Raw genomic sequence first — 15342 nt, 5'->3', positions numbered from 1 at the left:
TCAAGCAGCAAAAAATACTCAACAAATATATCTGGACAATTTTGATCTAATGGCCATATGTAACATCCTAAATGTAACCATTGGAGAATATCCATTTTCCTTAAACATACACGGAAGGGTTATAGAAATTAGTCACATACTAGATCATGAGTCCATCTCAACAAATTTCAAAAAATAAGTATCGCATCCATCACATTCTTTAAACGCAATATAATTAAATAGAAGTCAATAACAAAAAGATAGGAAGTTTTCATATATTGGAATTTAAAAAATAGAATTCTAGGTAATTGATGACTCCAAAAAGAAATTATTACGAAAATTTAGAAATACTTAGAACAATAATGAAAAGCACACACTTGTGTGTCATGGCAAAAGGGCTACTCAGAGGCAAATGCGTGGTCCTAAATACTTACACGGTAAAACCTTAGTTTGTGAGCATAATTCATTCCAGAAACATGCCTGTAATCCAGAGCACTTGTATATCAAAGCGAATTTCAAGAACCATTGGCTCAGTTGTGATCATGTGACATTCGGCGTCATGTACGACTCATCCTGCAAGACATCGCTCGTTTATCAAGTTAAAATCTATTAGAAATGTTTGCTCGTCTTGCAGGACACTCTCAGAACAAGTTACTCGCAATCCAAGGTTTTAATGCATTTGCAAAGAATAGAGACTCGAGGGGCGCCTGGGTGGCTCAATCAGTTAAGCATTGACTTTGGCTCAGGTCATGATCTCACGGTTCAGGAGTTCAAGCCCCACATCAGGCTCTGTGCTGACAACTTGGAGCCTGGGGCCTGCTTCGGATTCTGTGTCTCCCTCCCTCTCTGCCCCTCTCCCATGCACGTTCTGTGCCTCCCTCCCTCTCTCTCTCTCTCTTAAAAATAAATAAACATTGGGGTGCCTGGGTGACTCAGTTGGTTAACCATCTATCTTAGGCTCAGGTCATGATCTCCCGGTTTGTGGGTTTGAACCCCAAGTCAGGCTCTGTGCTGACAGCTCAGGGCCTGGAGCCTGCTTCAGATACTGTGTCTCCCTCTCTCTCTGCCCCTGCCCCACTCTCTCTCTCTCAAAAAAAAAATGAATAAACATTAATAAAATTTTTGTTTAATAAATAAACATTAAAAAATGTTTTAAAGTGCAATTTCTCAATGCTGACTCAAGAAGAAATAGAAAGCTTGAATAGTCCTATAATTATTTTAATAATTGAAGCAGTCTTAAAAGACCTGCCAAAGTAAAACACCAGGTTCGGATAGTTTCACAGGTAAGTGCCCCCACATTTTCATGGAACCTATCATTCCAATCCAACGAAGATTCTTCTTGGATTCGCGAACAAAGACAACACTCTCTAACTCATTCTATGAGCTCAGTGTAATCTTAATTTACAAAAGCAGACTAGGTCAGGAAGAGAATGAAAATTATAATCATATAAATATTGGTGCAGAATTCTTTTAAAAATTAGTAAAATAGTCATTTTTTTTTTTGAGAGAGAGAGAGAGAGCATGAGCGGGGGAGAGGGTTAGAGGGGGAGAGAGAGAGAGAGAATCCCAAGCAGACTCCACACTCAGCACAGAGTCCAACACAGGGCTTGATCCCATGCCATGACCTGGGATCCTGATCTGAGCTGAAATCAAGAGTCGGATGCTCAACCACCTGTGCCACCAGGTGCCCCAGATGTACTCAGGTTCTTAAAAGATCATGTTATATTTTTCCAGGAGTGCAAGGTTGGGTTGACCTCAGGAGACCTATGAGTGGCATTGCATCATGAAGAATTCACTTTATCCAAAGAGAGATCTGGCCTTTGTTCCAGCTCCTGGGAGGTATCCTCTAAATTCTTGAAATTTCCTGAGTAAGAGGAGCGTTTTTGTTATTCATGATGGGCCCCCTGGACCACCCGTAAGAGTTTATCCTGATAAGATGACTCAGGGTGGGGACGGCCTGTGCCAGAAAGACCAGTTATGTGATTAGAGAGCTGGGGCTTTGGGCCACTTAAAATCAGCCTGCCTTGGGTGGGGTGGGGAGCAGGGGTGTTGCTGGAAACGGAAGTCAAATCCACATTGATCGAAAATAATTCAGTCAATCATACCTATGTAATGAAATCTTGAGCACAAGTCTGGACACCAAAGCTTCCTGGGTTGGCAAACCTTGCTTATTGCCACACTTTGATGCTGGGAAGGTAATGCCTCCCTGAGGACACAAAAGCTTTGTGTCTGAAACTCTCCCAGTTACAAATTCTGCCTTAGGTAACGCTTCCCTTGGCGGGCTCTGTTTTGTTTCTTTTTGCTAAGATAAGACTGTAGTAATAAGTATAGCACTTTCTTGACTGTGTGAATCATTGTAGTGAACCAAGGGAATCCAGACCCCCAACTGTGTAGCCAGCTGGTCTGGGACACAGGGACGCTGAGGACTCCTGAACTTGCACCTGGCATCATAAGTCTTGGGCAGACTTGACAGTCTGGAGGACTGTGCCCTTCACCTTGAGTTTGGACAACTCTGGGTTACCATCCTCCACAGTAACAGACTGAGTGAGAAAAAACTTGATAATTTCAATGGGTGCAAAAAAAAAAAAACCTGATAAAATTCCTCTTCGTTTCGATTAAAAAAAAAAAAAAACTGTTAGCAAACTAGGATTAGAATAAAATTTCCTTAACCTGACAAAGACTATAAACAAACAGTATAAATACAAAAATGTTTGAGATATTCCCTTAATTTTTTTTTAATGTTTATTTATTATTGGGAGACAGAGACAGAGAATGAGCAGGGGAGAGGCAGAGAGAGGGAGGCACAGAATCCGAAGCAGGCTCCAGACTCCGAGCTGTCAGCACAGAGCCAGACGCGGGGCTCGAACTCACAAACCACAAGATCATGACCTGAGTCAAAGTCAGACACTTAACCGACTGAGCCACCCAGGCACCCCTAGAATGCCAAGTTTTGAATTGGGAAGCTCACAGAGGTAATACAGAGCAAGTTCTTTTCGAATGACTAGAGCACTTGACTATAGACTATTTTACATTGTTCTAGCTTCTAGAACAGAGGTCTTATGTCACCAACAAGAAGAACTTCATTGAGCATATGGACCAGGTAATATATTATTTTTTAGCATCTCTCGAAGAGTCAGACATTTACATAGTAAGTAGTTGGTTAATAAATGTGTGTGGTATCTGACCAGAGTCTGCAATCGGTTAACAAAATGCTAAAAATTTAGGTACTTTCTTTCTCCATTTTTTGTTTTAAGTTTATTTATTTATTTTTGGAGAGAGAGTGTGTGTGAGCAGGGGAGGGACAGAGAAAGAGTGAGAGAGAGGATCCCAAGCAGGCTCTGAATTGTCAGCACAGAGCCCCACGTGGGGCTCGATCCTACCAACCATGAGATAATGACGAGCCGAAATCAAGAATGAGTCAGATGCTTAGCCAACTGAGCCACCCAGGCGCCCCTCGGGTTATTAGTGAATTAAACTTATTTTGCCAAGTTGATGAGGTAGCGTTTTCAGTGATGTTTGTGCGCACGTGCGTGAGTATGCTCGCGTGTGTCGGGCACACGGTATTGGGCTCAAAGAATACCGCTTCTTTTGATGAGCACGTGGAATTACTGAAAGCTGTTGTGATTTGCTACAAAATAGTCAAGAACAGTAGAAATCCCAGAATCTAAAGTGAGTAGGACCTTCGATTGGTTGGATAATTGAAAATTTGGGTCAAAGTAAGTGATCACGGAAAGTGAAATGGACCGGGGCGCCTGGTGGCTCAGTCAGTTAAGCGTCCGACTTTGGCTCAGGTCACGATCCCGCGGTTCGTGAGTTCGACCCCCGCGTCGGGCTCTGTGCTGACAGCTCGGAGCCTGGAGCCCGCTTCAGATGCTGCGTCTCCCTCTCTCTCTGCCCCTCCCCCACTCATGCTCTGTCTCTCTCTCTCTCTCTCTCTCTCTCAAAAATAAACACTAAAAGAAAAAAAACTATTAAAAAAAAGAAAGAAAGAAAAGAAAAGTGAAATAGAGACCCCTACACGTGTTATTACCACGTAAACCGAGTGCTTTCGCACGCAGGTCTGCTGACTGGAGGGGAGCTGGGTTTTGCGCGGGTCCCCAAGGCCACGTCGTCCACAGGGGTCCACGACAGCCATACATCTCCAGTGGCACTCAGCATGTCTGGAAAGTCGTGTCACCTGGTTATCACATGTTTGCTTTCCTTCCCACCCTCTCCTTAGTCGTGAACACCCGGGCCTCTCCACACGGGAGCCCTGGAAAGCAGCCCAGCATCACCTGCGACCGTTCTAGAAACACACATCCTCAGGCCGCACCCCAGACCTGCTGATTCAGAAGGAGGTGGGGCCCAGCTGTGTAATTTAACACAATCTCCTCATGATCCTGACGCATGCTCGCGTTTGGGAACCACTGTTCTCCGCTCCGAACTCTCTGTCCCTTTCAGTTCCTCTTACTTCGCTGAAAAAAACAAAAAACAAAACCAGAAGTGAACCTTCCTTGCCGCGCCCGGAATCACTCCCAGGCACACTCAGCCTTCTTTCTGCTCCGATGTGCCACCTGGAAATCGTCCCTGATTCCTGTCCCTCCTTGATATCGAGTCCTGTCCCCGGAGGGTGACTGAGGCCACCCACTGCTGTCCATCTCCTTGACCACGCCCCAGTCGGAGTCCCCAGGGTCTCATGACTGGATTCCACAGTAGCCCCCTCCCTGGTCTCACTGCCTCCACCCACAGCCACAGGCCATTCTCCCCCAGTACCCAGGGCGCTCTCCTCAAGCACAAATCGGATTCCATTGCTTCCCTGCTCCAACCCCTCATGAACCTGGAGGAAAAGTCAGACCCTCTATGCAGGGTTAAAAGCCCTGTCTGACCCGGCTCCTTTCAACCTCCCTTGCCACTCATCACATGGTTCTCAGAACGGCTGCTCCCCACACTCGGCCACGTTGACCTTCTTCCCCGAAATACACCAAGGTTTGTTTCCACCTCAGGCCCTTTGCACAAGCTGTTCCCACCTGCCTAGAAGGCTCTCCTCAACTCTGCGGAGCTGGATTCTTCTTGTCATTCAGATCACAGTTGAAACAACACAGAGACCCTTCTGCCGGTCTAATCTAAAGTAACCAGGGGGGCGCCTGGGTGGCTCAGCCGGTTGAGCGTCCGACTTCAGCTCAGGTCACGATCTCGCGGTCTGTGGGTTCGAGCCCCGCGTCGGGCTCTGTGCTGACAGCTCGGAGCCTGGAGCCTGCTTCCGATTCTGTGTCTCCCTCTCTCTCTGCCCCTCCCCTGCTCATGCTCTGTCTCTGTCTCTCTCTCTCTCTCTCTTTCTCTGTCAAAAATAAATAAACATTAAAAAAAATTTTTTTAAATAAATAAAGTAACTAGACCCGACACAATGTAGCTATGAGCTTTTCTGTCTGCCTCCCCCACTAGAACCTCACTGGGCAGGGGCCACAGGGTCCTTTCCATCCTCCCTGCGTCGGGAGCGCAGCACGCAATGTGGCCTCAAGTACCACTAGCCAATGATGAGCACGCGTCGACAGGAAAGCCGCCTTAGAGGGGCCGGTCGCCGCTTGTGTCGCTGGAGCAACACATAGACGCGCCGCTCTCCTTCCCAGCTGATCAAAAAAGCCTTCCGGGTCCGGGATGCACACGTCTCTCGAAAGCCTGCGACGCCGGATTTGGGCGTCTGTTAGACGCATCGCTCTCCGAGGTACACTTTATTTAGGATTTCCGGAGTCAAGGACGCTGCCGCTGTCCACGCACGTTGGAGTGCAAAAAAGTCCTCTCGATTCTCACGCGTGGTGCTTAGGGTTAACGAGGATTCTCTCCGCTCTGGGCTCAAACGCCCGTGAGCCTATAAATTCCTAAATAGAATAAGCAGGCAAAACCCAGCGTCCTCTGTATGCTTCTTCACAGATCCTGGCACTATCCCCAACTCCCTTCAACCTCCCCACCCTCGCTCCCCAGGGTCCGTCTTGCCTGGTGCAAACCCTCCTTCCGCAGCCCCTTCCATCCACACCACGGCCGAGGAGCCTTTGAAACCAAGTATCTCATGAGATCGGTTCCCTGCTTGATATTCCAGGGGCTCCTCTCTGCAGGTGGTGATGTCCCTGGATGTCACGGTGCTCTGCCAGCCAGCTCTGACGCCCCCTGCCCCCCCCCCCCGCCCCACTGTGCCACCACTGCCTCATTGCCCCTGCTCTTGGACTGTTTCCCTCCCCCCCCCACCCCCCCCCCCCCCCCCACCCTGCGCTGGTCCCTTTCCTTCCTTTTCTGCTGTGATCTGTGGCCCAGCAGCCCCTCCAGTGAGGCCGGGGTGTCCTGGGGAAGGAGCCCGGTTCAGGGCAGCAAGAGCGGTCACCTGCATTACAGGCCCCGTCGGTGGTCGCTGCCTTCACCTCCCCTCACCATGGCTTCCTCCCAAGAGGGAAGCGGTGTCATGAGCCTCCGGGCGGGGACACCAAGGCGGACTTCAGTAGGTGTCTACGCCCCGGGGGATGGGGAGACAGGGGTTCGGATAAAGGCCTTTGAGGCCCAAGCGCACAGCCCTGACCATCGCCTTATGCTGCTGATAGCAGAGCGGGGCTCCGGGTGGCCCCTGTGTCACTGGAGCTCTCGCTCCCGCCAGGGCTCCCCGCAGCCCCTGCAGGGGCCTCCTTAGGACCAAGGCGACACCGGCCACCTGTTGGTGCACGTTCAGGACTCACTGTGCACGGGCCTGGTCCTCACGGCCCCTAAACTCCCTGTGCTTTTTCCTCGTGAGGAAGGGAGGGGGGATGGTCTCCCTCCTGGAGCTGCCCACCCCCCCCACCCCCCACCGTGGGCCACACGACCCCAGATGGGATGACACCACGGAGGGCCACCAATCCGTCACACTTCACCTAGGGGCAGATACGTGACCTGCGCTCAGGGGCAGCCCCTCCGAGCCTGAACAGAGGCTGAACCGGATGAAACTTTGGCCTCAGCCACTTTTTTTTTTTTTTTTTTATGTTTTTAATTAAATCGCTTGGGTCACCGACACCCTGCAGAGACTCTGAAACGCAGCCTTGCATTTTGTTAATGATACACCATCTGTTTGTTCACACTGTGCGATCACATGATCTTTGCTCTGCAGAACATCCTGTCTCACTGGCCTAAACCAGTTTGTGGGTGAAATGCTTGGGACGAGCGCCAGAAAGTCTTCTCTCCGCCTCGCCTCCCCTCTCCTCCCCTTCCCCCCCCTCCTCTCTTTTCCTTTTTCTTTTCTTTTCTTCCTTCTTTTCTTTCTTTACTCCTTCCTTCTTTTTTCTTTACCCTTTCTTTCTTTCTTTCTTTCTTTCTTTCTTTCTTTCTTTCTTCCTCTCCACGCTCCCTCCCTCCCTCCCTTCCTTCCTTCCTTCTCTCTCCTCCCTTCTTCCTTCTTCCCCACCTTCCCTCTCTATCTCACCCATTTTAAGATCAGCTGTCGACCCCAGATTGGTGGGCAGAATTTGTGTTATTACCCCAGCCACCCACCTGCCCCTTTTCTGTTGCAGTTTTCGGGCCTGACCTCTGATAGGTGCCAGTGCAGACAGATGAGGTGCAGACAAGCTCGGACAACAGGGGGAGAGCCCACGGCGGACACTGGAGGGCCGTGCTGCCCACCCAGGCTGCAGAGAAATCCGCTTCCAACCCTGGGGCCGCAGAGGCTGCAGCTGCCCTCTGCCCTCACCACGGAGCATCACCGACTCATCTTTACCTACAACACTCGGGACAATAAGCTCTTCTTACACAACAGTTGGATTCGATCCCTGAAGAGGCTGCAGTGGGGTAGTTTTTAAGAGCTTTATTCCTTTCAACGAAGACTGGCCCTCAAAGAGAAAAAGCAGGGGCGCCTGGGCGGCTCAGTCGGTTAGGCGTCCGTCTCTTGATTTCGGCTCAGGTTGTGATCTCACGGGTTTGTGAGTTCGAACCCCGCCTCGGGCTCTGCACTGACAGTGCGGAGCCTGCTTGGGATTCTCTCTCTCTCCCTCCCTCTGCCCCTCCCCTGCTCCTGTGCTTTATCTCTGCCTCTCCTGTGCATGGTCTCTCTCTCTCTCTCTCTGAAAATAAATAAATAAACTTTAAAAAGGGAAAAAGTAACAGAAGCACAGCTTTTGACCCTCTTATGGGAAGCTCCATGGCTCTTGAACCCAGAGAGAGAGAGAAAGAGGGGGGGGGCCAGGTTGCTCTACATGTCGCTTCCCACACGCAGGTGTAGGTGTAGGGAATGCAGCCATGACTGAGACCCCACCACTGACCTCGAGGAACCTGGGATTTGTGTGACGGTTGTACGGCCACAAAATATTATCCGTAAAACGTTCAGAACTTGGACACTCCAAAGTGTTGGTCTGTCTGCCCTGAGCGACTCTGCTTCCGTCGCTGTGTGACACTGTGCGATAAGGTGACAAGCTCCGGGAGTGCCCTTCCGAAGGGACCAGGTGCCCAGAGCACCGGGGAGTCTGTGGGGAGGATACCAGGAGATGGCCCAACCCACTGGCATTTAAAAGCCTGGGATGCTCATAGGCATGGAATCCCAACGATGCACCTGTCAACAATGACTCCTTGTGCACATATCCCTGGGTCTCTTGGCTTCTTCCTTATGACAACAACTCCCTCGGGGCCGCTCTTTTTCTGCTCTTGGAGCAGATTTCACTTTCTGGCTGTAATTGGGGGGGGAGGGGCGCGACGCGCTGTCTGATTTCACCACTTCCTCAGGGGCCCAGATGATAAGGTTTAAGGTTTGTGTGCATGTGTTTGTATTCATGTGTGTGCGTGTGTGCGTGTGTGTTTATGCCAACAGATAGATTTTTTTGTGGGGAACGTGGCCCATGTGGATGATTCATCCTTAGGTGTTTCACACTTGGGGCTTATGAAATACTTTTCCAATCAGCAGAGAACCAATAACCCAGAACCTCTCTTATCAACTTCTGATAGGAGTTTGCAGCCCATAAAACCCAGCTCGCATACTCCCTGCCGAGAAAACATGTGCACCTGCACTTCTTGGCCCAGAAGGTCGTTAGTCACTTCGTGAGTCAAGTGCAACCATTGTTCCTCCCGTCCCTTTGTCGTTGAAGGAAAGCAACCCCACTCCAGGAGTGGACAGCGGCAGGGGACCCCGAGGGGACACCTGCTCCTCTGCCGAATGTGTCAGGCTGGACAAGCAGCGAATGATGCTGACCACAGGCTTTTCCTGAAATCCATCAACGCCTCTGTGCAATCTCAGTTTTGGTAGATGGACCCATACCGGCACCAAAATAATTTGTCCTTATTTCTTTTTTTTCTTTAAAGTTTAGTTATATATTTATTTTTGAGAGAGAAAAGAGAGCACGAGTGGGCAGACAGAGAGAGGGAGACAGAGAATCCCAAGCAGGCTCTGCACTGACGTGGGGCTCAAACTCACAGACCATGAGATCGTGACCTGAGCTGAAACCAAGAGACAGACGCTCAACAAACTGAGCCACTCAGGCGCTCCTGTCATTATTTCTTTTTTTTTTTTTTAATTTTTTTTTCAACGTTTATTTATTTTTGGGACAGAGAGAGACAGAGCATGAACGGGCGAGGGGCAGAGAGAGAGGGAGACACAGCATCAGAAACAGGCTCCAGGCTCTGAGCCATCAGCCCAGAGCCCGACGCGGGGCTCGAACTCACAGACCGCGAGATCGTGACCTGGCTGAAGTCGGACGCTTAACCGACTGCGCCACCCAGGCGCCCCAACCCCCTGTCGTCATTTCTAAAGGATCAAGCTAATAAAAGAGAAAACGGTGGCCTGTGACCTGTACCAGGAAAGGAACACGAAATACCCCTTTAAGCTTGGGGTGAGAATTCCAGCCCCGGCTTCCCCAGGGAGCCCTTGGCTTCATGCACAGAACAGACCATGCACTGCTCTCGCCCCGGCCCAGGGGTGGCTCTTTGGGCAAGAGCGTGATTCACTTTGCGAGGCCCCCCGACCACTGCTGCCCTGGGGCTGCGCTGTTTCCCTTTTCCCTTCTCTGCATAGCCGGGCTGGATAATTTTATCATCCAAAGAAAGCAGGCCCTATTTTACTGCTGGATCCACTGCAGAGTGAAATAAGCCGCAGAATGAGCGATCAAGATGTGTTCACCCGGGAACTACCTACAGTACGATGCTCAGTCACGGAAACTCTTCCTCAGAAGGTATATCCGGGAGCGGCTTCAGCCCTGGAAGAAAATCAGAGCAGGAACGTGGCCTTTGCAAAGGGCCATGTGTCGGGGGTGGGGCGCCCGGGTGGCGCGGTCGGTTGAGCGTCCGACTTCAGCCAGGTCGCGATCTCGCGGTCCGTGGGTTCGAGCCCCGCGTCGGGCTCTGGGCTCATGGCTCGGAGCCTGGAGCCTGCTTCCGATTCTGTGTCTCCCTCTCTCTCTGCCCCTCCCCTGCTTGCTCTCGGTCTCTGTTTCTCTCAAAAATAATAAACATCGGGGCGCCTGGGTGGCACAGTCGGTTAAGCGTCCGACTTCAGCCAGGTCACAATCTCGCGGTCCGTGAGTTCGAGCCCCGCGTCGGGCTCTGGGCTGATGGCTCGGAGCCTGGAGCCTGCTTCCGATTCTGTGTCTCCCTCTCTCTCTGCCCCTCCCCCGTTCATGCTCTGTCTCTCTCTGTCCCAAAAATAAATAAACGTTGAAAACAAAAAAATTAAAAAAAAAAAGAAATGTGTCGGGGGGCAGCACACCCCCCACGTGGGTCTTTTCCAGAATTCTCGCTCCCCTGGCCCTCTGCCCACCACTGCTGTTTCCATCCTTGAGGGCCTGGGTCAACCCTGCCTCCTACAGAGGCCACCCCAGCCCCTCCCTTGGGTGAACTCCCACGGGACGTGGGATGTATAGGTTAGGACAATCCAGGTCAGGCCACGGCCCCATACGACCTCAAATCCTACATGGCACGTCCGACCTGGCCTATAAGGCTCTGGTCGTCAGAGTCACCCAAACGGACGTGGGCTCCATCGGTCACGTGTGCCTGAGGTCAGGGCACGTGCAGAAGGAAACAGGGCAAAATGCACACTGACCTTTCGAGGTTCCACTGAGTCAAATGGCCACAGAGTGGATGGGCAGTGCCCTCGTACAAGAGCCCGGAAAGGAAGAGCCACGAAGGTCTGGTAAAGAACTCTAGTGACTTCCACGGGGCCCAGATCACCACATGAGATGCCAGCTTGGCACAGGGGTCCACGTCTACGCAAATGTCATAGCAAAGAGCCGCAGACCGGAGGCAGGGGAGGCCCACTTGGATCCACACAGAGTGTCCAGTTCTGCACGAGAACAAAGGCCTCGTTCTCGGGGTGGTTGGGCCCCAGCTGCCTGCCCAGGGCCCGTGCCGGGGGCTGCTCCGCCGACCCAGCACGGTAACCGGGCTCAGCACGGTCCTGGGATACAAGACGTGCCACCCCTCTTACGCCTTCGGCTTCCTGAGGACAGGGGCTTGTCTTACCCTCTGTGCCTTCGTTGATTCGGTAGCATGTGCTGGGCACTAGACTCAGAATAGGAAGAGGAAACAAAGCCCAATCTCTGTCTTCGAGAGTCTCAGACAGACCCTACTGTGAAACACGTGATCGACGTGCTGAATACGGCGATCCCACACCACAGACGTCTTCACGGGGCCCCGGGCAGGTGCACGTGGGAGCAGGAAGGGGCCAGGACAGGGTTCTGTCTTCTCCCGAGAGACGAGTGAGGAAGAACACAGAGAGCCAGAAGTGCTTTTTCTCCCCATCGGAAGGGTTAGGGATGGCCGCCGGGGTGGCCAGCCGAACTCCAAGGGCGGAGAGTGAATGTTCCAGGCTTTGTGAGCCACATTTTCTGTGTGTGTGTGTGTGTGTGTGTGCATTTTATAACGCTTTAAAAATATAAAAGCTATTCTTAGCTTGCAGCTTGTACACAAACACAAACAGGCCAGGGCACACCCACTAAGATAGAAGGCTTGTAATCGAAAAGACAGATAATGACAAGTATCGACGAGGATGTGGAGAAATGGGAGCCTCATATGGCGCTGGTCAGGGCACACAGTGGCGTGGCCACCATGGAAAACAGGGTGGCACTTCCTCAAAAGGTTAAACACAAGGGCGCCCGGCTGGCTCAGTCGGTTGAGTGTCCGACTTCAGCTCAGGTCATGATCTCACGGTTCGTGGGTTCGAGCCCTGCATTGGGCTCTGTGTGCTGACTGCATGCGAGAAGCCTGCTTGAGAGTCTCTCTCTCTCTCTCTCTCTCTCTCTCTTTCTGTCTCTGCCCATCTCTCTGTTTCTCTGTCTCTAAATAATTAAATAAACTTTAGAAAAAAAACAGGTTAGACACAGAGTCACCCACTGCGTGACTCAGTGATTCCACTCCAAGGAAGAGACCCGAAAAACTGAAAACCTATGTCCACAGCCAACTTGTACCCGAATGTTCACGCCACATTATTCGTGACAGCCTAAGAGCAGAAACAGCCCAAATGTCCATCAACTGGTGAACAGGTGGGTGAGACGTGTTCCGTCTGCACGATGGGATATTACCCGGCAACGCAAAGGGATGAAGGGTTGACACGCTACAACGCGGAAAACTTTGAGAACACGCAAAGTTAAAGAAGCCTGATGCGGGAAACCCCCTGCTGTTGGGCTCCGTTGATACGAAATGTCCCAAACGGGCAAATCCACAGAGACAGAAAATAGATCAGTGGTTGGGGGAGAAAATGGGGAGTGACTGGTAGTGGGTACAGAGTTTCTTTCTGGGGCGATAAAAATGTTCCCGAATTAGTTAGGACGGTTGCACAGCTCCGTGTAAATACGCCAAAACGCACTGAGTTGTACACTCAGAGTGTGAATTCTATGGATGTGAATTACATCTCCATTTTTTAAATGTTTCCATCCTACCGGCCTGCCCTCTGGATCTCAGACTTGCCAGCCCCCACGATCACGTGAGCCAGTGCCTGGAAATGCATTTCTTCCTGTATCTATGCGATTGCTTCGGGAGAACCCCGACCGTCCCAATAATGTTGTCTAGTTTACAGGTGAACTAAACCTTTTAGCACTTTGGTAACCCCCCAAAATCTAACATTGCAATTCAAAATCAGTTGGGTTCCTAGTTTAAGTTCATAAGCAGCTACTCTGGTCAGTTTGGGCTGTCCCCCACCCTCACCCCCTTCTTCTGTCCTTATCCTGGGTGGCACCTGGATTCAGGGGAGTTTTACCCGGCACCTGAATGTCACAGACAGAGACGTCCTTGACCTTCTGTCCTTTCTGGCCTCTCCCGAGAGCTTTCTCTTGAGAAACAACGCGGGCAAACAGCATAGAATTAACAAATCAGGGACCTGGGTGTTCATCTCAGCGGTACCATTACCCTACATGACTTGGGGCAAATTCCTTAATTGTCTTGTGTCTTGATTTCCACCCCAACGTAACAGGGAGAAGGATAGGGGGGAGCTGTCAGCTGTTGCAGGGTGGGCATCATCTGGCGTCCCCTGGGGAGAGCTCAAGGGTCCCGGGATGAGGCCTGCGTGCGCTCAGAAAGTCCTTTTCTAGATTCCCATGAATATCACTCACAGAAAACAAATTACAAATTACCAAACCGGAATGACTATACTGATGCTGCCACGTGAACTGTTTTTTTTTTAATTTTTTTATTGTTTTTTATTTATTTTTGAGACAGAGAGAGACAGAGCATGAATGGGGGAGGGGCAGAGAGAGAGGGAGACACAGAATCAGAAGCAGGCTCCAGGCTCTGAGCCGTCAGCCCAGAGCCCGACGCGGGGCTCGAACTCACGGACAGCGAGATCGTGACCTGAGCCGAAGTCGGACGCTTAACCGACTGAGCCACCCAGGCACCCCAACGTGAACTGTTTTTATTCACACCCCCTCCGACATCAGGTGCATGAGTTTGTTACCCCACACCGACACCAGCTGGGCGTCCACGAGTTCAGTTCGGTTCTGACCTTACCCCGGGTTAGAGCCAAGCCCACAGGTGAGGGGCTCAGTGCGCATGACCATCCTCACTTCAGATGCCTGGCTCACCGGCACTTCTGCTCCAGTGGCCATGAATCAGGGGTTCCCACACCCCCGTCCTCAGGTTGGACAACTTGCAGCTCACAGAACCGAAGAAAGACCTTCACTGACGGCTATTACTGGTTCCCTATAAAGGGGACCGACTCAGGAACAGCGAAACGGAAGAGATGGGTAGGGCAAAGTGGGTTGAGAGGGCATGGAGCTTCTGTGCCTTCTCACGTCACCTTCTGGCACCGGGATGTGGCCGTCAACCCCCAAAGCTCCCCCAGCCCCTTGATCTGGGGGGTTTTATGGAGGTTTCAGTACACAGGGGTGACGGATGACATCTTCGGCCGATGGCGATTAGCTCCATCCCCAGCCCTCTAATCCCGCCTCGGGTCTTCTTGGTGACCAGCCTCAATTCCGAGAGCTGTCTTTGGGCTCCCCAGCCATCGGGCCTCTCCTGAACATATAAAAGACCCTCATCACTCCAGAGATTCCAAGGGTTGTGGGAGCTGTGCACCAGGAACAGACAAAGGCCGAAGATCTATTTCCCGCGGTACCACACCAAGTATATAATACTGCATATTTGTGTTGAGCGGTCAACACCTCCTTGGCCAACAGCAAAATCTAACCCAGTCATCCAACTAGAGACGAGATGAACCCAACCTCCTGAGAAGATTCCTCAAGTATTAACCGCCCCCCCCACCCCACCCCCGAGAGTTTTTTCACAATGTAGTTGACGTGTTTAGAGCAAAATGAATCAACATCAATGGTCGTGGTTGGAGGCCTGGGCGTAAGGGATCAGGGCCGCGGTAGGGCCAGCCGGGAGGGACGTGTGGGGGCAGCCCAGGCCTCAGGCCCTCCAGCTCCTGGAAAACCGGACTGCACTGCTGTGTGTTGCTTCAGAGCCCGCCCGCCTCCCCCCTCCTCCTCCACAAACCGCGTTCCCAGGGAGGCGGAGACTGAAACCAATTTTTCCTGCCGGGACTGGGCAAAGTAGGGTCTTGGCCTCCAGCTTCTGGTTCTTCAGGGTCTTCCAGAAACCACAAAGGCCTGGCTGGGTGAACAGAGCAGAGGCAGAGCAGAACACAAAAGAAGCGACTCATGAGTTAATTACTCGTAAATCTCGTTGCAGAAACCACATTACTTTCACATTTTTTTTTTTTAAACCACCTGAACATAATAAGTTCCACTGGGGGATGCCTGGGTGGGCTCTTTAAGATCATTGGAATGAGAATGAGTACATACATACATGATACGTTAAATTGCATGGAGGACCCTTTGATCCTCGTCAGTGCCTGGGCGGCAGATTTCTCTTAGCCTTGTTGTCCTGGGATCAGGGTCAGAGGATATGGTTTCCCTCTTTCTAAAAACCAAGGATTATGTCGTTTCATTGCTTTTTCCCTTT

This window comes from Felis catus, chromosome C1 (genome assembly GCF_018350175.1).
Source record: "Felis catus isolate Fca126 chromosome C1, F.catus_Fca126_mat1.0, whole genome shotgun sequence".
NCBI classification, from domain to species: domain Eukaryota; kingdom Metazoa; phylum Chordata; class Mammalia; order Carnivora; family Felidae; genus Felis; species Felis catus.
This window is presented reverse-complemented; position numbering follows the sequence as displayed.